Here is a 24,749-nt window from a genome sequence, read left to right as displayed (position 1 = left end):
CTGTCTCGCCAGAGTGCTGCATGCTCTAGTTATCTCCCGCTTGGACTACTGCAACACACTCTATGTGGAGTTACCTTTGAAGGTGACCTGGAAACTACAACTAATCCAGAATGCGGCAGCTAGACTAGTCAGGAATTATGGCAGTTGGGAGTCCAGCAACCTCTGGAGGGATGTAGATAACCACTGTGGAGTCACTTAACATTCAGCCTTTTACCTATTGCAAGAGTCCAATGCAGGCTTTAATGGCACACTGGTCTTATATCCTTCATGCCGTACTGCTTTATATCACTGCCCACTACTGTAAACATCCTCAGTACTGATTTAGCTAATTGAACACTCGTAATAATAATAATTCGTAATAATAATAAGGGACGTGGGTGGCGCTCTGGATTAAACCACAGAGCCTAGGACTTGCCGATCAGAAGGTCGGCGGTTCGAATCCCTGCAACGGGGTGAGCTCCCATTGCTCGGTCCCAGCTCCTGCCAACCTAGCAGTTCGAAAGCACGTCAAAATGCAAGTAGATAAATAGGTACCGCTCCGGCAGGAAGGTAAACGGCATTTCCGTGTGCTGCTCTGGTTTGCCAGAAGCGGCTTAGTCATGCTGGCCACATGACCCAGAAGCTGTACGCCGGCTCCCTCGGCCAATAAAGCAAGATGAGCGCTGCAACCCCAGAGTCGGTCACGACTGGACCTAATGGTCAGGGGTCCCTTTACCTTTAATAATAATAATAATAATAATAATAATAATAATTTATACCTGCCCCATCTGGATGGGTTTCCCTGTAGTTTCACTTCTTGCAGTGAGGGAACCGCCAGAAGGTTCTTGGAGCTGGACCTCAGTGTCCAGGCTGAACGATGGGGGTGGAGATGCTACTTCAGGTATACTGGACCAAGGCCATTTAGGGCTTTAAAGGACAGCACCAATACTTTGAATTGTGCTCAGAAACGTACTGGGAGCCAATGTAGGTCTTTCAGGACCTGTGTAATATGCTCTTGGTGGTCACTCCCAGCAGTGTCACGCCACTGCTACTGGTTTGTGGGGTGTTTTTTTGGTCTCCTTAAGTTTGTTCTTTAAATGTTTGGGCATCTGCAGACTTAAAGGTTCCCCCAAGTATGCTCTCTAATTTTTCACGCTCTAATCCTGCCAACAAGAATGCACTGAGTAGAGTATTAGAAGGATAAGTAAGTCTCATGGAACATGGAAAGACTCAAATAAAATAGGGAAACTATGAGCTATTCTGGTTGCTGGGGAATCCCATGATGGGCTTTTCACTCATTGGTGAAAACAAATCCACGGGGCATCTCTTCATTTCTTTTCTCACTGTACTAAGTTGCTGCTGCTATAGGACTGCCATTGTTTGTCTCTTGCAAAGAAGGAGAATTCCATTTTCTTGAAATGCCACTGTCCCCTGCCTGGTTCTAAAGAGCAAACCCAACCTTTAAAGTTTTCTGCCGGCCCTGGAGCTTTGCACACAGTGATCCTCTATTTTTATCCATTGCCACAGGGTGACTCTGCTGCTCCTCTGGAACTAGGCTGGAAATGCATGTGTCAGTCTGGGAGGAAGATGCCAATATTCCCATAAACTCAAGACATTTTCAAAAGACTCCCACCAGGAAGGAATCTGCAGATAATTGATCACGTCCCAGTATCTCTGGACACCCTAGAACTAGTGTGTAGTAAAAGGGCCACCGTATAGTGGTTCAGCTCATGTTTTAAGTGCAGAAGGTCAATCCCCAGCATCTCTAGGTCCAGCATCCTGTTCTCCCAGTGGCCACCTGGATGCCAGTGGGAAACCCGCAAGCAGAAATCCAAGCACAAGAGCACTCTCCCCTCCTGTGGTTTGCAGCAACTGGTATTCAGAAGCATTTCTGCTTCCAACTGTAGAGGCAGAACATAACCATCACAGCTAGTAGATCTTGATGGCCTTATCCTCCATGAATTTGTCCAATAATCTTTCAAAGCCATCCAAGCCAGCAGTCACCACTGCTTCCTATGGGAGCAAGTTCCATGTTTAACTGTGCGCTCTTGTAGGTGGACCAATGGTCTGACTCAGGACGGGGTAGTTTCCTAAATGGTGTGCAGTGGCATTGGGCTGCTGCGTTTGTGGTGGGAGTGTGCCCATCGCCTGCCACTTTTTGATAGCAAAGAATAGGGATGGGGTAATTATAATGATAGATTATAGGTTTTCAGTTATGTCCCATGCTAGTCCTACTCAAAGTAGGCCCGTTGATATTAATTTCCATGGGTCTACTCTGAATAAAACTTAGTTGGTTACTACAGCCTTTTTGTGTGTCAAGCTTCTGGCTCTAGGTCTGGCCTGAGAAATATTGCTGCTTGAGTCAAAGGATAAGATGGCTCCTCCTCCTATTCTATGTGCAGAAGCCCCTTGGGCTGGCAGTGGAATGTTACTTCAAAACTGATGACATCACAGCATCCTCCTGAGGACAGCAAGTTATCTTAGTGGGTGGGCACACACAAACTCAGTTTGCCAATGCCCCACTGCTTCTTCCTACTGTCCCCATCATCTGTTGCCTGAGGTGACCACCTTTAGAGTAACGGGAAATGGTAGCACTAAACATTATCACCATTTATTATGGATTGGAGCTAAGAATATACTCTTTAGCTTGTTCTTGTGGTTACTTTCGTTTTTCTATGCAGTTGTATGCTAACCTCTTCATCAACAAACAGCCTCTTGTTCTGGGCTACAGAAGTAACTAACCTTGCCTTATATTAAATACGAACTTAGGAGTCTCACTCTGCCTAATAGTAGGGCCAGCTGTGCTTGGTTCCACTTCTACTCCCAACTTGCTCTTGAATTCTGGTCCTGTTTCTAACTGTGCTTCTGCCTGCTGCATCTCTCTAATTTATGGCCTCCATTCGTATGACTGCAGCATTGATGGAACTCTTAGATCCTGAGTCTTGACAACACTGCCTGTGTCCATTGAATTGCTGCTTTATCCCATTGGCCAGACACTCAGTCTGGCTATTGTATCAGAACTGCACTGCTTCCATTGGATGCTCTTGTTACATCACAAAATGGTAAGTGTGCAGGTGTTAATCAGCAGGCAAGAAGAGCAAGGCCAGACAGTCTCCAGAAAAGCAGCTCTGTTAGTCAGCAGCAGCTAAAAGGACAAAGACCTGTGGCACTTAAACGATTAATTTATTGTGACATGAACTTTTGTATGCAGGAGTCTTCTCCAATAGAAGAGTGATACAGATAGAGAAAGATACATCCATGTGTGGGTAGGCATATGGGTGGAGGGAAAACAGTTGCATCACAACTACAATAATAGCAGAGTTGCTCATTTTTAAAATCATCTGTTTGGCTAAAACATGGCATTAAAAATAAATCCAACCTTTTACTGCCCCTGTTCTTGTGCTTTAAGAGCAGACTAATATCAGGAATGGACAAGACATTTTGCTGGTGGTACCCAACAAGATGGTATCCCATTTCATGTATAGAAGCTGATTGGACCTTCAGTGGAATCTTTTCTTCAATACAGGTGACAGAATAGCATCTCCCAGTGTGTCTGAGGGCAGCAGTCTAGCTAGGGAGATACAAGCAAGGCCACATGGCATATATACACAACTATTTCTTCCAAGACATCATTACTCCTTACTCACTGCTGCACTTGGTGCTTGTTCACACAAATACTGCAATGCAGCAGTGGCAGTCACCAGAATGTGAGCAGAACAGGACATGCACAGGCTCAGCACAGGGCTTTCTCCAGTGGGGCTGCCTGTGAGATACTCACGGAAGGCAACTAGGCAAGACAGAGTGACAGTCCAAGCCAGTAACAAGCAAGCATTGCTTCTGCCATGCTATGGTTCAGGAGAAATGGGTGGTTTGCCTTCCAGCATCAGCTGCCTGAAATGAGGGCCTCACTCTGTGCAGTGATGGAGCCCTAAAAACATAGTGCTGGTGATTCTTTGCCCATTGATTTATTTCCAGGAGAGGGAATATTTGTACACAGCCTTGGACTGGACAGCCTCCAGATACACGACACCCCCAAATAGAGGACTGTTCTCTGAAGAGAAGACCCTAGTCTTAGCAGTTTCAATAATACATTGCTGAAGAAAACTGTGCTCACTACTGATATGACACTGAGCTGTGAGAAGAGACTCACAGAGCCACAGTACTGCAGTGTTTGTATCTGTAGCCACTTACTTAGGCAGCTGTCTCATTCCAGGTAATTAACCCAGTACTGTCTACTCTGACTGGTAACAACTCTATAGGATCTTAGGCAGCGATTTCCCCCAGTCCTGGTAGCTGACCCTTTTAATACTGGATATGTCAGGAATTGACCTGGAGACCTGCATGCAAAGCATGGATTCTACCTCTGAACTACAGTTCTTATCCAAGCATGCGGATTAAAGCCATTTTCTGTGCCATAATCCAGCAATGGACACCCATATAGGCTTCCTCCCCTTCTTTACTGCATGTAGTGATTCAGTCTTGGGAACTATTCTTACACATTCTCACTTGTACACATCATTCCACTGAGAGATGTGTGTGCAGAAGCCCAAGTCTATACCTTGCTAGGTCAGCAATTGCCCAGCCCCTGACCCCTGCCTTCTTCTGTGTGAGCCAAAGGACGCTTGTTATTGTTTCTATTTATTTTTCCTCCTTCTCTTCCTCCCCTTTTCCTGATTCCTTAAACACCGTTGGGCATTCCAGCCCTTTCTCGATGTCCTTCTGCATCTCTAATCACCACAACGGTTGCTGTGATGATGAAATGCCCTCCCATCCACGAGGCAACAGCAGGACCAAAATGGCCCCTACCACAACATGCACTGTGTGGAAGTTCATAATGTTCCAGTGTTTATGGGAGCTGAGAGCAAAAGAATAAAATCAATAAAATATTCAAAGCTTTCACATTATAAGCTGTAGCAAAACTTTTCACCAAATGTTTACTGTATAATAAATTCTATTAAAAACCCAAGCTTGCATGGTGGGGGGGAGGCGAGGGGGGCTGGAACGCTGTCACTTTAATTGCAATGGCATAAATATTTGATATTCAGTAAATTAGATCTGTAGCTATGAAAACATTCTTGCAAATGGATTTTTACCTGTAGCACAGTGCCATTAGCGGGGAAAAAGTCAGCACAGCCTCGGGGCCTGTAATTAACTCAACCCAAGCAGAACTAAACATTTTTGACAGTTTTCCTGGTCTGGAATTAACTGTCATAGCAGAGAATGAAAGAAACTGCATTGTCACATTATGTTTACGTAAAGTCTGTAAAATGCTGTGTTTTGTATTTTTGTTTTGTTAAGTCCGGGTTTCATGCCCCATTATTATTATTATTTTACATCATTAGAGGTGAGCTTTAAATAACTAACGATGTATGTTCTGCCCTCAGACTAGAATGGAAGCATTCTATAAAAGGAAGAAGCATTAGTTCCAGTAATTTGTGTGTGTGCGCGCTCTATAATAAAGCTCAATATGTTGCACACTGATATAAATCATAATGCAGTGACATTTGAAGACATTAAAAAAAAATCTGTGTATTTTCCTGTCTGGATCAAGATTCTATAGTAATAAGCAGTTTGGCTAACCAGTGTCTGCCTATATTTTTTTGGATTGTGGGTTCCTTCCCCCCTCCTGTTTATGAAAATAACTGTCACTCTACTAGAATGCAAACCCTGGAGGGCAAATCTGCTTAATGCTTCTCTGAAAGCTACTTATTATCCAGTAGCTAAGAGGAAACCAGAACAATAGTAATTGAAGAGATGTACAGGGCCTCACTTCCTGGCATTTTGTCCTAGAAATGAGTTTACATGGAAGGAGCGTGTGTGTGTGTGTGTGTGTGTGTGTGTGTGTGTGTCTGTGTATATATGTAAGTGGGGTTTTTCATGCAGCTCAGGGAGGCAAAGATGCTAGTAAGTCATCATTCTCATAACAGAGATCACTTGGAAATATAATATGGTGACTGTTGTAGACAGTCATTACCCAGCGCAAAGCCATCCTCTGGGAATGTCCCCCAACAAAGGCCCATTGAAATATTCTTATCCTTATTCAAGGGGTGTTGTAGGAATTCAGGTAGGTTTTGTTTGTTTGGGTTTTTTTTTGGCAAATTCTAGTAGGACCTGACCTGATCTCTTGGACAAATGTGTGAATGAACGCGTAGCTATCCTTCACATTTTTCACTTTTTTAAATTTTGTGAGGCAGTTCTGGCAGGGGGTGGGGAATCAAAATGCATTTAAACATGTATTTTGAGATAAGATATGTTTAGAAATATGTGCTCTGTGAGAAAATACATTCAAAATTTGACTTCAAATACATATTTTGAACATGAATTTTTGTGTGAGATTTTTTTTAAAGAAAGCCCTGACAGTTTGATGTGGAAACAGAACAGGCTTATGAATGAACAGGTTCCCTGCCTGCACCAGTGCGAGGGGTTTTCTGCTAGCTCAAATTTACCCCTGGATACAACTATAGATGGACAAAACAGTCTGTTTCCAACCCTTGTCACTTATACACATGGTGGCAGTTTAGCTCTTGCCTCCTACTGCCCTTGCCCTGTGCCACCCTCAAATTGGCTTTGAAAGATTGGAGAAAACATCCTCTGAATATGGAGAGGGGGGCAGGGGGAAGAGAAGGGGAGAAGGTTCCCTAATACAAGGGAAATTCTTGTGCTGAGGGAACCTTTACCTCAGCACCAGTGCTTTTTCCTCTGGCGGTATGCAGAACCAGAACTGTTTTTCAACATCTTAAAGAAGGAGAGCAATGACTGACAGCTGCAAAATCACCTGTGCCCTGGAAGTTTTTCCAGGATCCCCCTTTCCCGCTTCCCACATCCTCACAGATGCTGTCACCGTTGCCATCAGGGCGCCTCATCAGTTTATTCTGTCAACTGCACTGGGGCATTTTCTCTCCTCTCTTCCCGCCTTACCCCCGATCTCCTCGTGTGGCTGTGTTGCCAATGGAGACACTGTGGCTGCTGTCAGGGCATGCGAGGAACTTCGCCTCGGCTGGCTACTGGGAAAGCATGTTTCGGGAGCGAAGTACGCATGCCTTCACGTGTTAAGGTGAATACCACCACCTTTTTTTTCTGGAAAAAAGCACTGCTCAGTGCCATAATGTGCATGTAGGCTAGAAGCTTCTTTCAGCATCAAGCGTACCTCCACAATCTTCTTCCTGGGGAATAATGCATGAAACTTTTGAATTTGAGACTAAGCAGAATCCAGCCTTTCCCCCCCCCCTCAAGGAGTAGCACAGCAAATGGCACCACTTCCATTAAATGTAGGCCTCCCTTTGACATCCATTTCAGCTGAGAAGTCTCTCTATTTGGCCTTCACAATAATAACCTTTTATTTCTTTTCCTTTTAAATCAGATTTACACTTGCCTGGCAAACATTAACCTCCTGCTTTGTCAGGTTCAGCATTTATAGAAACCTCTGCACAACACTTCTTTTTAATGAAGAGGACAATTTTTTTTATTAAAGGTTAACAGAGGGGAAAAGCCTAAAAGAAGGAGCCTATAAAATGGGGAGTTGGTGGTGGAAATCAGAGAAACTCCTCGCCACATGTAAACAAGGAGAAGACAGGCTTTGTTCCATCACATCAGAAAAGGACCCTAACATTCAGAAGGGAAATAAGTGACAGCAGATGAGTGTTTAACTGCTCTTGAAAATCAGTTTCAAGTGACTTCATTTAGGTTAGAAATTGCGGCCTTTGCAATAAAGAACCTTAAAAAAATATATTAAAAATCTGACTCTACTTAATGGATTGATACCGTTGGACGCTGAGTGCCCAAAGTGCTGATTGAAACCAGTGAAAATTCACAGGGCTTAATGCTTCCATGAAGAAATGCTACACCATGCTGGATAAATAAGAGACTGTCCCTGCTACCTGGAGTGGGGCAGATGCATATCCTGGGACTGAATTAACCAACTTACAGTGCCCATGGAAGAAATACTTTCCCCACAGTACACACATTTGGCTGGCATGGAAAAGGACTGTAAGCACATACTAATGAATTTGCAATAAGCTATTCATGAGAGACCGACATGAGAGGACCCTCCCCCAATACATAGAGGAGTTCTAGGTCTGTACATTAGTATGTGCACAGAGCCCTGCCCAATGCTAACCATGCACCTGGGTCTGGACATCACAAGCCAAACTTTGGCTTATTTTTTGCAGTGCAGCAGCAGCAATAGGTATAGGAGAGGAACAAAGCAGCTGCCATTTCAGCAGTAGGCACTAGCATACTGCACATTCACATTAAGCCATAGTTTATTTTAACAGGCTCCTGCATGAGACCATGGAGAGCTGCTGCTAGGTCAGGTGAACCAACACCTCTTGTCTATGTAACAGGTATTTTTTTTTTTTTTTTAAAGTGGTTGCATTTGACTGATTTTGCCACCAGGCACTACACTAGTAGTTTTGTAGTTTTTCTAGTAGTAGTTTTTCTGTGTGTGGTGGCTTCCTAAATTAGTGAAATGGTTCCCAAATTTGCTGAAATTCTGATTTTGGGAATGTTCATCCCACCCCAAGTGGTTAAAATTGGCATTCAGGTCCCTTAAACTAGTTTAATTGCACTCATTTCAACGGAATCAACACAGCTAAAAAGGAAACACGCCATATGTGACTTGAGGATTACTCTGTACAGGTTGCTGGGTACAATAACTGTGGGACTCTGGATGTTAATGCTACAAACACTTTCTTATATGGAAGTAAATTCCACCGCATTCAAATGAAATGTATGAGGGTTGCAAGCGTTGTTCAGTAGCTGAATCAGATCTCCAGTTGGTTAAGTGGTGAGGACCAGATTTAAGCACTCGGGAAATGTTAATCAGTGTTAATTCTGGTGCATTTCTGTAATAGTTAAAGAAAGAAAAAAGAAAGAAAAAGAAAGATGGCATCTCCTAATAGAGACTAGTAGTTCTTGTTTATTAAATTTTAAGTTGACATACTTTCTTCAATATCTAAAAAAACAATTTGATCTGTTACTTGACTGATTAATTGGCTAAAAGGAAGACGATTAATCAACTTAAAATTCCTTTAGTCACTTTGATAGCCTTAGAATTAATTCACTTAATGTATTTAGGATTGGTGTATCCATCTTGTTCTGTGGATAATTTTATCCTAAGGAGCGGAGTCCTCAATTACCACTGAGACAGCAAACACTTAATTGATTTAGGATTATATGTAGGATTTGGGCAATGAAAATGTTCTCCAGGAAAATTTATGAACAAGCTTCCAGTTCTCAGGATGAAATACAGATATGCAGCCCAATCCTATGCTTGCTTACTTGGAAATGCCCCAGTGGTTAAAAGTGTTGTACAGTGGACGCTCGGATTGTGAATGTGATCTGTGTGGGAGGCACATTCGCAACCCGCAGCGACATGTCTGCAGAAGCGCGGGCCGTGATTTGGTGCTTCTGCGCATGTGCAAAGCGCGATTTAGGGCTTCTGCGCATGTGCAAGCGCCGAAACCTGGAAGTAACCCATTACGGTACATCCGGGTTTGGCGTGGTGCACAACCCGAAAACGCGCAACCTGAAGCGTCTGTAACCCGAGGTATGACTGTATTCCATAAATGCGCATCAAATTACAGGCTCCAGCTGTACTCGCTTTCCCACCTCCTCAATGTAGGCCCACATCCTAGTATCCAAAAAGCCTTTTTAAGGTATGTGCATGTGGGGTGGGGTGGAGTGGGGTGGAGGGGAGAGATGTGCTCAAGGCAGTCCAATACTAAATTAAAAATCAAGCTATTCTGAAATGACGCAGCATATATTATAGAATGAACCCAAAACAAATCCTGTGTTGCAATAAGAACCAATCACAACAATACAAACACAACAATACAAACACAACACGTAGGCTAATAGTTAGTAGAGATAGATAATAGAATAATGATATCATTCAAATTATAGGAATAAGCCAATCATATGTACAATATAACAGAGTGGTAGAGAGGACCGTCAAGCCGTGTGTTCAAAACAGATGTCTAAGGACAGTCTCTCAATAGTCTCTCAAAGGTTTCAACAGAAGATGTCTCATGAAAAACAAATACACAGAGGAATAGTATCTGTACATTTGTTTTTCATGGGTCTACTTTGTTTTTGTATGCTGTATATGCCATACTGTTCCTTTAAGTATACCATTATTGGAAACACCTGTGGCTTACTTCATATGTCCTATACCAGACTTCCTCAACCTCGGCCCTCCAGATGTTTTCGGCCTACAACTCCCATGATCCCTAGCTAGCAGGACCAGTGGTCAGGGATGATGGGAACTGTAGTCTCAAAACATCTGGAGGGCCAAGGTTGAGGAAGCCTGTCTTATGAAATTGTGTTCTCATCCTGAGGTAAAGTTCTTAACCCGAGGTACTACTTCCAGGTTAGTGGACTCTGTAACCCGAGGTGTTTGTAACCCGAGGTACCACTGTATTTTGTTGAAAAATATCGGGTATGCACCTTTTTTATATATTCTGTTTTGTATATTCTGCTTTATTTTACAATGTGTATGCAGGTAGCTCAGTTTTGTTATCATTCATCGGTTGTATACCTTGTATCTTATTTCCAGCTGATGAAGACCATTACGAAACAGTAGCATCATTCCAGAGACACTGTCCTTTTGAGGCTTTTGAGACGTCTTCCGTTGAAACTTTTGAAAGACAATTGAGAGATTTTACTATTGAAACTTCTCTACTAACTATTAGCCTACGTGTTGTGTTTGTATTGTTGTTTTATATTATAGAATGGTCAAGCACTGACATGGAGAGATGGAGAGCAGACGTATGCTCCCTGCCCTGTCCCCTTCATCACACCACCATTGTTACTCTCACATTCCTCCATACCTGGGGATTGAACTTCTGTGGCTGTGCGACTAGTTTAGGCTTCCTGTGTGATTTGAATTGTGATCTTCCAGGGTCCTAAACTGTGCAGGGAGCCCCTAGATGAGTAGTGCAGGCTGCCAACTGCAGATATTCAGCCTTTAACATCTGGAGGGCTGAGGGAGCTGTGACCAGAATATAAGGGAAGGGGTGGGCCGAGGGATAATATTTCTGTTCTTCCTGACATGGTGATGATGATGATCATGCAGTTGGGAGTGGGTAGGGGAGATTAGCCGAATCAGGCATTTGAAGCTTACTGTTTGGCAAAATATGTGCATCAGTCAAAATTGCATACAAAAATGTGTTTATGTGTGTTTTTAGGGAGAAACTCACACTAAAATGCTAAGGAATTTCTTTAGGGTTTTGTTTTTTTAAAAGAAAATTTGCAAATTGCTACAGCAATATGGAAAACCCAATTTAAGGTTGGAGAAATGAGAAAATGTAAGAACTGAAATTGACAAATCCTTCCCTTCCTACTCATATTCAGCTTCAGTCTTGAGATGACTTCTCATGTAACCATTATTTCTCACACTCGTTGCTTGTTCCTCAGATATAGGCATCTGGAACAACTGGGGTGGGGTGGGGAATGCACAACATGCAAGTCATAAGGAAATAGAATCTTTAGTGATAACAACCACATGAAACCTCTCATCATTTCATCTCACAGAAACTTTTATCTGATTAAGGTAGTGATAGCAAAGATTTTACATATTAAGCCTGAACACTCACTGTGAATTCTGCATACACCTCACTAAGGGACATTTATTAGAAAACAGGCATAGGATTGTGATGCATGTCCTAGCATTTAAAATATCCTTCTAGGAACTCTTTCCCCACTTGCATATTTGATTATGCACCACTGAATCCTAACCTTTATAATCCTGCAATTTACTAGGTAGCCAAAGAATTTTTTGAGAGCCAACTAATGCACTGACCACTACCATGGTTTTATCAACGATGCAACATTTTCTTTGCAAAGCATCATGAGAATCAGTGTTTCATATCTAGTGTGGTCCTATGTCCTGTGGTCCTGTCCTAGCCCTCTGTTTGAAAGCATCCTCTACAGTGGTACCTCAGGTTAAGTACTTAATTTGTTCTGGCGGTCCGTACTGAACCTGAAACTGTTCTTAACCTGAAGCACCACTTTAGCTAATGGGGTCTCCTGCTGCTGCCGCGCCGCCAGAGCCCGATTTCTGTTCTCATCCTGAAGCAAAGTTCTTAACCTGAAGCACTATTTCTGGGTTAGCGGAGTCTTTAACCTGAAGCGTATGTAAACTGAAGCGTATGTAACCTGAGGTACCACTGTATTTGAAAGGCAGTCTGGTCTAAGACTGGTTTAAATATAAACAGATAGCACCAACAGGCACTTAGGTGTCGCAGTCTTCTTCATTATAGGGAGTGAGACATATCGTATTTCTATTTAAATTATAGCAATTATTTCTAAACTTGCATCTATACAGATAAATCAACCTATGCTAGTATTATGCAAATCTGTATCCTCTTTTGTCCTATTTGTGGGTGCTGCATTTCCTCATTTGGGATGACATGTAAACACACACAGCTTGTTTTCAATGTCCTTTCCTCCAGAATCGCATCCCCCCAACAATTCTGAGAGAGCAACAACCACTTCCACTATGTTCCATGTAAGCCTAATATTTTATTTTATTGTTTTTAGGTTATTTATGCTAAACCCTTCAACAGGCTCCCAAGGCAACTTACAAAAAGTTGAAATTAGAAGAAAACTCAGAGGGACAGGAGGATTAATTTACTGGTACGTGTTTTTATGCATCTGTGTGGGGGTGCAACCAAAAAGAATATGATTTCCTGTCAAAAGTATTCTTAAAAAGAAAGGGGGGAAAGGCAGCAGAAAAGTGGCAGAAAAAGAGAGGGAGAGATAATACAAATTAAAGTTGGCAAAGAATTTCACAGGTTGGTAAAAGAAGATGGCAAGCAGAGCTGCTCTTTTTGTTCCCCATTCCCATAGCAGTTGCTGCTGCAAAGCTAATAAAAACCCGGTCCTTGTATAACTTGCTACTGCTACAATCATGCACACTGCAAATTAGAGCATGGAAGGAAAAGGTCAACAATACTTTGATTTTTTTTTAAGGGTAGTTGAGTAACAGAAATGTAAGAATCTTACTGAGTCAGACCGATCTAACACAATACAGTCTATGCTGACTAGCAGTGGCTGCCCAGGGGTTTAGGCAGGGGTCTCTCACAGGGGTCTCTACTTGGAGAACCTGGGAATCATATCTGGGACCTTCTGAAGCTTGGGAGAAAGGCCCAACAGCCTCTTTCAGAGATGGAAGAGATGCAGTTAATTAATGGCTCACCTAGGTTAGGTGCCACCTACATTCTATCAAAACAGAGGACGAAAAAGAATACAGATTTGCATAAGTTAATTTGTATGCCTAGGTGCATGCTTAGGGGGGAAATGACTATAATTTAAATAGAAATACAATACTTCTCATCATGTGACCAGATGGCCTATGTGTCAGCTTAATCCAGGCATAGGCAAACTCGGCCCTCCAGATGTTTTGGGACTACAACTCCTATCATCCCTAGCTAACAGGACCAGTGGTCAGGGATGATGGGAATTGTAGTCTCACAACATCTGGAGGGCCGAGTATCCCTATGCCTGGCTTAATCTGCAGTCCAGACGCCAAATGTTGATGGGCAACTTCAAGGTCCCCATTGCTCTCTCTTCTTATGGTTTCAATCTTTAAACTGGACTTGGACTGGGCAGCTCTTTAAACAGATGTCACCTTCAGGGACAGAGTCCAGTCTAAAAGTTCACCTTGGGTGTACAGCTTTAAAAAAACGATGCTCTTAGCGATGCTTTTCTAGCAGCAGACCTGAAAACCTACTGGCCAGGCTCTTTGTTTTCCAACTCAGTTAGAAGAGATGAAGCAAGAGTTTTAAAACAGGATAATGCATTGAGAGCCCAACACTATGTATGATTATTAGGGAGTAAGTAACAGTGAATTCAGTGGCGCTTAATCCTAGGTCTAGGATTGCAGCCATGCAAGCATATGCACATCTGCTCAGAATTTAGTCCCGGTCTATGCAGTGAGGCTTATTCTTAGGCGAGTGTACGTATGATTGCAGCCCCAGGAATTGAGACTACTTGCATTAATGGCGCATCCTTGTGAGATGTCATGTATAGAGTTGCACTATCACAGCACATATGTGACTACTCAGATGTAAGTCCTGTTGAGCTTAAGGGGTGCTACTCCCAGGAAAAGAGGATTTAGAACTTCAGCTTTTGTCTAGTATTTTCTAGTTAAGAAGAAAGGGGTTGAATTCTTCCAGTCGATGATGTTGTTTTTCAGTTGTAGATTATTTATACTAGACATAGCCTCCTGTAAAAATGTTTATATGCCTAGTATTGCATCATTATCAATAACTTGTTTTAAAGCCAGAACATTAGCTGTATGGTTGTAGGAAACCTGTTGTGTGTCATGGGGCTAATTTGTTTTAAAATGATAGTGTGAAGAAAGAGGAATTTGAGAGCCGGTGTAATGTTTAGTGTGCTTGATGAAAACAGGGAAACCTGGGTTCAAATGTTGCACTCAGCCATGAAGCTTTCTAGTTGACCTTGAGCCAGTCACACATGCTCAGCCTAAATCTATGTCCCAGGGTTGTGGTGAGGGTGTAAAAAGGTAAACCCCATGTGCCACTAAGAGGTTCTTGGAGGAAGGAAAAAATAGAAAAGCAAAAGAAGCTTTTCTATCTCTCTCTTGCAAATACCTACTCCTGATCTTTCTGGAAAGGCAATGCCTGAAATTTTCTTTGGAGGGTATATGTTCCAAGTCATGGTCTGGAGTTAGAGCTGGAGTCTGAAAAGTAACGGACAAAAATTTCTGCTCCTTTCAATTGATTTATTAAGGACATTTTTGATCATACCATTGCATCAAGGAGCTCAGAGAAAAGTGCATAGCTTCCCCTCTTTTGCCTTCACAACAACCCTGTGAAGTAGGTTAGTCTGTGAAATGGCAACAAGCCTAAGGTAATCCAGTGATCATTATGACTGAGTGGGAATTTGAGTTCAAGTCTCCCTGTTTTAATCCAACACTCTAACCACTAAAAACACTGCCTCTCTTGTTGATCCAGCAAGGCATCTGATGCTGTTGAGGCTAGAACCTTTGCATATGGTTGAGCTGTCATGGGAATGGGGAGACTGTGACCCTCCAGATGTTGCTAGCTTACATCATCCTTGACCATTGGCTATGCTCGCTGAGGCTGACGGAAGCTGAATAACATTCAGAGGTCAACAGCTTCGCCATGCCTCAGCTATCACAACTGAAGCTTGGAACACTATCCTAGCAATGCAGTCACTCACATCCTGGACTGGACCCACCTACTCAGCCTTCCCATTGGACTACTCTAGACCTGAAGGGCTATGAAGCCCTTCTTGGGACCTTACCTGAGCAACAAGGCCTTCTAGGCTGTGGATATGTTCCTGGCTTTGTTCTTTGTCCTACCTCCTAGCTCAGCTCTGATACAAGGGCAGAAGGCTTGGCACTAAGTGGGCTCTGAGGCATGAGAAGGCATTGCCTATGTTAGCTGCAACTGGCTGTGTTGCAACCTCAGATTACAAGCTCCAGAGTCCCTTGTGCTCAACGCCCAACATTAGTGTGGATTTACCATCAATCATCCTGAAAAAGAGGGCTTTGGGAGACAAAAGGGTCCTCTTCTTTGTTAAAAGCTAGACTCATAATTATTGAAAAGTGGAACTGTTCTAATAGGCAAATGCTAAGAGAATGCAAACTCACCATGAATTTATATATTTAACTCACCCAAGCAAAATAATTATTCTTTTTAATCAAGTCTATTCAAACCTCATATTACTTTATTCTTCCATTTCAATAGTGGAATGATTAAGATTGAATCTTAAAGGAATTCTTCACAACAATAACTCCTCTTATCACAGGAGGCAGTCTCTGCTGCGTCCTGCAAATTCTCCGTCTTTAAATATTCAATGTAAAAAAAACAAAACCTTCATTTCTCTCTAGGAAAAAGGGAGGGTGAGAGAGAGAGAGAGAAGGAGAAGGAAGATTGTAGGGAGGAGGAAAGGGAAAAAAGACCCATCTGTAAACAAATTCATGGAGGGGGCAGACCCCTGGCATATATAACTAGGAGTAAATTTAGCTACTGCTACAGAATGTCAGTCTTCAGGCAGCTACTGTCCAGAGGGAAATAAAAATTATCATTTTCAAGACTCATTTATTTTCTATGTAGACTCTGCTTTTTATATAAAAAAACCACACACAATTTGTTGGTACAGTATTTTGTTCTTCAGTGCAACATATATTGGAAAGAACAAAATAGCGTATATTTGTATACACAGTCCAAGATAATATTTGTCAAATTTCTCAGCCGATATAACAGAATAATAATGAGGCAGAAAGTTGTGAATAAAGCCCAAATCTTCTTCACTGCTCTTGATAACAGAATCCATGAATCCACAGGCATTTGATTCTATAGACATAATGGAAGAAGAATGAGCACGTGTTGATGGGAAGTTTTAAGGCCTTTTCTGTGGTGGCCTTCTCTGTGCTTCAACTCCCAAGACCAAGCCACCAGGCTCACTCTGTTCTGAGCCTCTGGAAACAAGTCAGCACATTCGTATTGCACCAGGCATTGTTTCCCATGTCTAGGAAGCCCTCTTCAGGCATTCTGATACAGTGTACTGTGAACAAACAATGGTGTGCCAAGAAATCTACAACCAGGAGGATTCCTGCTTCACACGGTCACCTTCCATCTCACTGAGAGTACCAAGAATGACAGAGGGTGGGGTGGTGCAAGTGTGCTTGTCCTTGCAGTCCTACCCACATGATTCCACTACTGTACATAAGATCACCTGAAGAGGGCTATATATCCTAGGCTGATCTCCTGTATCTCCTGCCTCCTGTCCAGCTTCTCATACTCCTGGTTGGGCATCTATCTTCCAACCTCAGTTCTTTGGCAAGTATTCCCTTCGGTATTGTCCATTGTTCCAGGAACATACCCAGGTGTGAAGGTAGTCTAGGAACACAGAACCCTTCTGCCTAAGTAGTTATGTAGAAAGGGCATCAGAAAGGGAGGTCTGCCAGAAAAGTGGCATCTTTCTCCTTCCTTGACTGGAAACTTCAACCCAGCAGCCAGGGTTATAACTCCCTGCCAGTCAAGTAGATCAGCTGACACCTTGTTGAGTCAATTCACACACCTGTATGTCAACAACTCTTATTACTGCATCAGATCAGGGGTTCTTCTCTTCTTTCTGGATCATCACAAAGCCATGAGCTAACCCCTTGCAAGCTGTGCTGGCTCTATATGCACGTGGGCAGCTCAAGAGTCAGAGCAGAGCAACTATGTATGTTTTTTCTGCATCTAAGTGCAATGCACACATGGGCATCCACCCATCCACCACCACATCATGTCATAAATGCATCTAGTAATCTGGGTTTTGTGTGTGTGCACAGATGGCATTCTGCTTCCATACGCATTTCACATGGAAGTATTTTCTCTGTAGGTAATTCATAGCACCTAAGGCGGTCCAAATCCACAGGACCCACTGAACTGAGCAGTTTTAGGAGCATAGATGAGATCAGCATCTCATGCACTTCATCCAAGGCAAAACCTTTTTCGACGCTCACTTAGCCTTCTGTATTATATTACTTCCTGATTACTGTGCTTGCTAACTTTGAGCACTACTGAATAAACAATGAGTAATATAGGAGATAGCAGGCATTTCCAAATCTCAGAATTTAATTTATTAAGTAAACAGCTTCTGGAAGGAGGCTCTGTCCATTATTTGATGATCTGGCAAAGTGGTTTCCAAACTTGAATAAAGTTCAATAGACTTATTTAGGGTGTTTTACTTTCTCTGGCATAATAATGACTATAATGAATGTATAACATGCAAAGAGGCTAGAGAAGGATAAAGTTTCCTTGCCTGGCATGGATTATGATTATGAAAGATTACTGGACACTGATGCAAAGTATACATCCACTGAGATTCTTATGCAATAACTTCTCTTTATAGAAATACTGCTAAGGCTGCATTCCTGCATGCCAGCGTTCCTCAAACTGGTGCCCTTCAGATGTTTTGGACTATGACAGTGCCTTGATATAGTGTACCTTGGGGTGGGACACTGAGTCATTGAGATAATAAAGTTGCCAACAGATGCAGTGGCATCACCTATTCAGCTTCATTGGATGGGCCCAAGTTCTAGTATTATGATGGGGGGAGGTTATCTCTACCCACTGCCTCCACTCCATACCTAATTGTATACACCTCTCTCATATCTCATCTTACTCACCTTTCCCCCTAAACTACTCCCCCCCCCCCAGTGTTGCAGCCTTTAATCATAGGATAGTCACTCCAACTCTCTGTTCTTTGAGGGGTTCTCTAACAGGAGTTCTGGAGGGGGAGGAGTTTGGGATATCTTCACCCATTAACAGGACTGTTCCTCTTCAGGGTTCCAGGCAGCCAACCATGCATTGCTCCAAAATTCAATAAGCTGCTAGGGGCTTATGCAAGCCAACAAGGGCTGACCTGACTTTAGGTAGAGTGCAGTAGCTGTACCAGATGCCAGGTGTGGTGGCAAGCTTTCAGAGGACAGAACTGTGTGTGCCATGTGGCCTCCCCTGTTAAGCTAGCTCAATATCAGTGTTCTTCAACCTTGGATCTGAACTACAGCTCCCACCATTGCAGATCTGTGTTAAACTGGCTTAGAATGATGGGGGTTGGAGTACAAAAATATCAGGGAACCCAGGCTGAAGAACAATAGTCTACCATGATTGGCAAAGAGTTGGGAAAGACAAGAGAGTCTTTCCCAACTCTTTATGAGCACACCAGGGAATTCAGCTAGGATTTTCTTTTTTCATGTACTGAGTTACAGTCCTTCTACATCCTGCTTCCTCTTTGATAATATTATGTTGAAAGGAATATTCAGAAGCACTGCACTAGTCTCTTCAAAACTGACTTCTGTTTAGATTAGGAGGTCAAGAGATGATTTTCTGTTCCGGGAAAGAGTCCTAGACTTTTCTATATATCATCATGTAATCAAGGAGGGAGACCAGAGTGCAGGGTAGAGAACTCCCCTTATTTCTCAGCCTCGCTAATTTGTTTTGTTAGAATCATGTTCACATTATAGCTGCATGATGGTCTTCAGGCTCCGGTGACTACAACTGCAATCAGGGTTATACAAAATGTACTGGGGGATATAAGATATATGCTTTTTAAAAAAGAGTGAATCACCATGACAGAACATGTGAGCATTCATAACACACAGATGGCCCTTGCAAGACACAAGAGCCCAAATGCAAGCTCAATATACTGTGTATCAGATGTTGCTGACTGGATTTAGCCTCCAAACATCTGCTTGCCTGCACGCTGCCAGAAAGGTTTATATCAAGGCATATACTATGTGGAGAGTGCCTGAGAATGAGGAACAGGGTTAATTCACGTGGTATTCATGCTTTCATTCAAATCCTGCCATACTGACCCTCTCCAAGATCACCTGCAATTTTGCTTATCTGGCATATTTCTCTGCTGGAAATTCTCAGTGACATAGTTAAGAGGATGCTCGCTTACTTGAACGGGACACTACAAATGTATACGGCTATGCAGACCAAAAATTAGATAGCTACACCAATCCAGGAAAAAAGCAGGGATTTTTTTAAAAAATTGAAAATATTACATACACACTTTGTCAGAGAGAGTATTGGAGACTTAAAAACTCTGTGTCACAAACTGCTTATGTACATGTAGGTTGGGAAATTATGGTCTTAATCACAGCCTTGGATGAAATGTTGTTTACCCTAAACACATGGCAGCTCTTAATTGCTTAGTCAAATGGACATCTAGCCTGAGTAGCAATGCAACCCTATACATACCTAACTCAGAATTCAACCCCACTGAGATCAACGGGACTTACATCCCACATAAGAGTGGGTAGGATTGCAGCCTAAGAGTAACGAACAGCCAATTTAAATAAGATGGTGGGTGCATAAGAAATGCAAAGTTCTGCATGACCTGGAGTCACATTTACAGAGTTTTAAGCTTGTAACCATCCCTTATGTGTGCAGCCATTTATACAACAGCAATCTGTGGACCAGATGGAGGCCGCTTTGGTATGTGATTTCTGCACGTTTAGGGGCTGCTGCAAAGTTTAAGGACTCTTTAACTGTGATTCTGGGCCACATGGAAATTTGACCAAATAAGTGCTCTTTGTACACCCAGGGCCTTGTTAAAACTGCATTGGAAGTATAAGTGTTGGGACAGGAAGCATTCAAGAGTATACAGCCATTATTCCTTATTCCTTATTGTATACAGCACCATCAGAGTGCATGGTGCTTTACAGACCCAGGGTGGTGTGAGTGGGTGGGTGGGCATTACCCAATAAGTACACACTTGGAGCCCCTTAATTTCCTGCCATGCATTTTTGGTGAACTCCTATTAATCCAAGAGGATAATCATTGATATCCCTGCCTTTCTACATTTGTCTAATGTGATTCTTTTTAAAACTATTTATTCTCAGGGGGTCTTGTAAAATTCCTGGCTTCCCATGCTGCAATACAAATGTTTACAAGATACTGGGGTAGTATGCAACAAAGTTTTATTCAGAGTAGACCCACTGAAATGAATGAACATGACAATGTTGGGTTCATTAATTTCAATCGGTCTACCCTGAGTCAAGCTAAATTGACTATCGCCCATGGCGAGTGACCATTTGGACCTATATTGTTGGACTGCCCATCATAGCAAAAAAAGAAACTCATGATGGTTGCATCCTACGCAGCTGATTAAGCTGCAGTTACCCCATAACAAAGTGTCCTGGAATAAGGATCATTATTCTACAGTATGTTGTTCAGGGCAGGAAGAAAGTTAGAAGAGTAGGGGAAATGTAAAAGGTGAGGTCTGTAGTTAAAAGTCATTTAACTCTGCATTAGAAACCATGATAATTTTATGCTTTTGTTATGCCAAGCCTTCCAAAAGTATTCCCGGCCATTTCACAGACTTAATTAACTGCTGTAGCAAACTGTACACAGATCAGTAATGAAACATATTCACTGATGCACATCAACACTCAGCAGCTGTGCGAGGCAGAAAGTGAAGAAGGCTTTTCCTTGCAGAACTGGAAATGGTGTCAGCAGAAGGCGGAATGCAACCGTTAGTGTTAGGAATTGGCCCAGACATTATGGTTAACAACCCTGGACCTGCGCATGATGGTTAACAACCCATATCAGTTTAAAGACTCTTAAGCAGTTCAATATGCAACCTTCCCCTATTGCTCTTGCCACCTGTCCAGGGCCTTGCAGTTGAAGTTTGCGCTCTCATTCTCCAGCATAGTTTCCCTCATGCTGTCAGAATTGGAGACAAAATGGGGCCACTGAGAAACAAGAAGATGGGACTAGCATGCTCAAGAGAACTCTGAAGCTTGCTAAAGTAAATTATGAGGTGGAGAGGAACCCGCTCCAAACATCTCAGTGTGGATCAAGCATGCCCAGTGGCCACAAGGATGAATAAATAAGTCAATTGCCAGTTGGTGTCATTTTTGCAAGCATTTATTCATGAGCCCATTTTGGCTTCTTACCAGAGCATTAACCTTTTTTTAAAAAAAGCATCCACATGAGATGTTTACATTTAAATGCAGGTTTAAATGCATACTTTTAAATGGAATTCCTTTCAAAATTTTGATACAGTTTTTGAGTAGAGGGCTTTGTTGCAACAGCTGGAGAAGTGCAATATTTGGTGGGTGGTAAGTTTCAACCCTCACATTAGACTGAGAGGTGTGGATTCACATTAGAGCTTGCTAAGTCTGCAGGAATCTTTTACTGACCACCAGGAGCCACAGAATGTCGAGAGTCAGTTGGAAGAGAAAAATAAAAATATTATGGTGGGCGAAGAAGGTGAGATAATTGGCTTGCTTGAGTTTAGCTTGAAAGAAGACATGGTTGGCTAGTTGGCTGACTGGAACTCTGAACAGGAGCATTCCTGTTAGGAAGTGAGGATGTCCTGTAACATTTTGCTGCAGGTCCCACTTGAAATTAGACCTTCCACAGAAGCCTCTCACTGAACTGGTGACATACAACATGATACTGGGAAAGGGCCATCACTCAGTGGTATAACAGAAGGTCCCAGGATCAGTCCCCAACATCACCAGTTATGGAGGGCTGAGAGAGAATTCTGTCTGAAATCCAGGAGAGCCACTGACTCAGTGTAAGGCAGTTTCCAATGTTCCTAATAGGGATGCATGAATGTCTCTCAGTTTCTCATTTTTCCAGTTTAAAAGTTGAGTTCACAGCATTTTCACATCAGTCTGAGGTTGTTGTTTTTAAAGTCCTAATGAGAATTCACCAGCATTCTAGTGCACATTGCACCTAATATACACATTTTTGCAAGCATTTTCCTGTAATATGCATAATTTCTATATCATTTTCACTAATGTTTGCATTTTTATGCACACTTCTTCTGAATATATGTATTTTTTGTATGCACTTTTGGGTTGAAGAACCGCATTGCAAAAGTTCATTGAACTTCATAGGATAGTGGCATATTGTTTGCCTGATCTTTTGGGTAGTGCAAATCTGGTGGATTCTCAATAAAATGCGAACCAAACCAAATGTCTTCCACATCCTTAGTGCTAAGGCAAGAGTCTACATTGGCAGAATAGTTTGCAAGCAGTAAGAACAACACTTTTAGAATCTACAACAGGAAATGCTGCCCAAGCATTTGACATTTTGGTAATTAGGCTAGGCTTAGCTCTCTGGGGGGGGGGGGTGGAGAATAGAAATGCTACTTCTGCAGCTGGGATGAAGAAAAATATTGCATAGAGTTTCAATAATATCAGCCCCACCTGCCCATTAAATAATATAATTGTCTTCAATATCTGGGAGCTATTAGCAAAAGGCCCGTCACTGTGACAGGCGTGGTAAATAGAGGTACGGTCTTATATTACAAAAACCTCTAAGAAGGGATATTGCACCATGCCTTCTTTGCGTTCTCAAGCAGCCATGCTGGCTAAGGTTGTTTGGAATTGTAGTGCAAAGCATCTGGAGGGCACCAGCCTGGTGACGCCTGCCTCAGAGGGTTCTTATCCACAAAGAGGCCAAGGCTTTCCTACATACAGCCTGTTAAGTTCTTATTTAATATAAGATGAGGTTACCGTATTTTTCGTCCCATAGGACGCTCCGTCCCATAGAACGCACCTAATTTTTTTTGGGGGGGGAAATAAAGGAAATTTTTTCCCCTTTATTTCCCCCCAAAACCAGGTCGGGGAACAGCGGGATGGCGGCGATGCGCCTCCCCGCTGTCCCCCGATCTTGTGGGGCTGGCTTATGTCTGCCCGGCATGCTGGGCGCTCTGCTTCAGGGCATCCCGCGCGCTGGGCGGCAGGCTGCTATCCGCAGCGTGGGGAGCCCCGCGGGAACTCCCGCAGGGCTCCCCACGCTGCGGATGTCTGCCCGGTGCGCGGGACGCTCTGCTTCAGGGCATCCTGCGCGCCGGGCGGCAGGCTGCTATCCGCAGCCTAGGGAGCCTTGCGGGAACTACCGCAGGGCTCCCTAGCCTGCGGATATCTTCCCGAAGCGTGGGGCACTCTGCTTCAGAGCGCCCAGCGCTCTGGGCGGCAGGCTGCTATCCGCAGCCTAGGGAGCCTTGCGGGAACCCCTCTCCGACCCCTCTCGCTCTCCAAGCTTCAGCGAAAGCCTGTATTCGCCCCCATAGGACGCACATAGATTTCCCCTTCATTTTTGGAGGGGAAAAAGTGCGTCCTATAGGACGAAAAATACGATACTCATTTTACAGGCCCCAAAGAAGAAGCTGTTTAGTGATGAACAGGTTAACACACAGCTAGATAGGAAAATGAAAGCAGCCACAAGAACAAGTGGAAGGGTGGTGTCTTAGCTCCAACCCATAATAGCTGGAGACAATGTTCAACTTTATCATTACCCATTTCTACTGGCTCACCATAGGGTGTGTAGGAGCTGCTATGGTAGTTTTGGCAGGTGGGCCACTGTTGCTTACTGGGAGGGCAAAGCAAGATGGCAGGAAGGTCAGCATGGTGCAGGATTGGTCCTGCTGGTGTGTTTGTACCACATTGACCTCCCTGTTGACTTGCCTCTCCTTCTCCTGGTAAGAACAGGGATTCACCTGCATGGAATCCAGCATAGAGGCTTCATCCCACCCAGCAAGCCACTTTTGCATACAGCCCTGTGCTGGGTTTTGTTTCTTAGCCACTGAGTGAGTTAAGTTCTCTCTAAATTCCATTGTAGGATGAAGGTGGGGAGAGTGGAAGAAAAGAGAGGTTGGAAGCAGAGTAATTCTTTATGAATTGTCAGATTGAAACTGGAATAGACAGTAGTGCTGAGGCTAGAATGAAAAACTGGGGTCAAGACAGTGATCCACAGGCAAGGAAGGGAAATATTTCTGCATTTGCAGGATGCAAGGCAATGATATGATGTTAAAGGGTGGCAAGATGGTTACAAAGCCCAATCATTAACATGCTTGCACTGTACTGTCCTTGGAAAAGGGGTTGTTGGAAAAATGAATGCTATACTGAATAGCTTGGAACCTAGTTACATTAACAGAGGAACAGCCCTGCTGGATCTGGGCAAAAGCCCATGTCCTCCACTGCTCTGTACTCACACGAAGACCAGGTACGGCCCTGTCCAAATGTTAATATCTGCTGGAGAGGCTATAGTAGTTGGGATTCTATCATAGTAGAGGCTGATAGCACTGTGGTTTCTTACAGGACCTGCTCAGTGGAGGCTCCCAAGCTGTGGAATGCCCTCCCCCTAGAGATGTGGCTGACACTGACACTATTTGGATTTCAGCCCTAGCCAAAAACTACCTCTTCCACCTGGCTTTTAACGATATAGGAACATGCAGTTATCTCATAGGTATGTGAACAAAGA

General features: G+C 43.1%; 1 long non-coding RNA gene across 1 annotated transcript in view; it reads left to right on the top strand.

Moving 5' to 3' along the window:
- The window catches only part of LOC308479567, a 113,298-nt gene that overhangs the window by 49,492 nt on the left and 39,057 nt on the right, over positions 1-24,749 (top strand). The window contains exons 2-3 of the long non-coding RNA XR_013987729.1: positions 12,520-12,615; positions 24,587-24,734. This is a non-coding gene — a long non-coding RNA (uncharacterized lncRNA). The remainder of the gene's footprint in view (positions 1-12,519; positions 12,616-24,586; positions 24,735-24,749) is intronic.

Source organism: Podarcis pityusensis (genome assembly GCF_964106645.2).
Source record: "Podarcis pityusensis genome assembly, chromosome: 6".
NCBI lineage: Eukaryota > Metazoa > Chordata > Lepidosauria > Squamata > Lacertidae > Podarcis > Podarcis pityusensis.
This window is presented reverse-complemented; position numbering and strand designations above follow the sequence as displayed.